The sequence below is a fragment of the Nicotiana attenuata genome, unplaced genomic scaffold (genome assembly GCF_001879085.1).
Source record: "Nicotiana attenuata strain UT unplaced genomic scaffold, NIATTr2, whole genome shotgun sequence".
Classification (NCBI taxonomy): domain Eukaryota; kingdom Viridiplantae; phylum Streptophyta; class Magnoliopsida; order Solanales; family Solanaceae; genus Nicotiana; species Nicotiana attenuata.
Window position 1 is genome coordinate 74644 of NW_017674958.1, and position 1482 is coordinate 76125.

Sequence of the window (1482 nt, forward strand, 5' to 3'; positions counted from 1 at the left end):
AGTTCTCACAGTTTGACAAACATCACAAGTCTTTCGGAAATGTCTTCAACAAATTTGATATTCAATGGCAAAGATCACCACGCCAAATTGGATCGTACGTGTTGTTATTTTTTTTTATTATTTATATGTACTTTAGATTTATTGTTTAATTCACTGCATATCTTACATTTCTCTTAGGACTGATTGTGGTGCCTTTCTGATCAAATATGTTGAGCTACTGATGATTGCAAAGGATGTGGAGCAATTCAAACCCGAAGACATAAAAGACTTCAGAAGAGAACTTGCTGCAAATCTTTGGGCGCATGGTGAATGGAAAAGAAATTCTGGGTACGACACTCCACCAGAAAATGTTGGGGATGATTATGAGAGTGAAAATGAAACCTGCTGTCCAAAGGAGTTGTAGTTTAGTTTTTATGAAAGTTGTGGATGATCTTTTGTATAAAATTGGTGTAAAGGATACATGTGAATTTTGCAAGTTTAGAAAACTTCTGAAATATTCTGTAAATTCCTAACAAGGGTACTTATATTTTGTTGGCATAGCGTAATTTTTTGTCACAACTATGGCAAATTACAATTTCAGAAGTTATATCAAGGTATCATGTTATTAATTGCTTTGATTCTCTGAAGTGTTGATTTGTCCATTGAGTTTGTTAGTATTAGTTTATGACCAAGTGTAAATGAACTTTGAATTCAAAGTTAAGGATCAAATGTCCTTAACTTTTGAACCTATATTTCAAACTTAAGGACTCCTGTGCTTAACCTTTGAACTTTGAACTCAAAGTTAAGGACTACCTGTCCTTAACCTTTGAACTTTGAACTCAAAGTTAAGAACTGCTTGCCCTTAACTTTGGAATGTATAATACAAACTTAAGGACTGCCTGTTCATAACTTTTTAGCCATCAAGTCAAACTTAAGGACCGTTGTCCTTAAGTTTTGAACTTAAAACTCAAAGTTAAGGACATACAGTCCTTAAGTTTTAAAATTGAAGCTATAAGTTAAGGACTTCCTGTCCTTAACTTTTAATCTTTAAAATCAAAGTTAAGGACAGGAGTCCTTAAGTTTTCAGCTTAGAAATATAAGTTAAGGACTTCCTTAACTTTTTAACAAGCAAATCAAACTTAAGGACTGTTGTCCTTAAGTTTTGAACATAAAACTCAAAGTTAAGGACATACAGTCCTTAAGTTTTAAACTTGAAGCTATAATAAGGACTTCCTGTCCTTAACTTTTAACCTTTTAAATGAAAGTTAAGGATAGAAGTCCTTACGTTTTCAAATTTGAAGTATAAGTTAAGGACTTCCTGTCTATAACTTTTTAACTAGCAAGTCAAACTTAAGGACCATCGTCCTTAAGTTTTGATCTTAAAACTCAAAGTTAAGGACATACAGACAGACTGTCCTTAAGTTTTGAAATTGCAAGTCGAACTTACGGACTCCTGTACTTAACTTTTAATCTTTGAACTCAAAAGAAATTAAAACAAGGTAA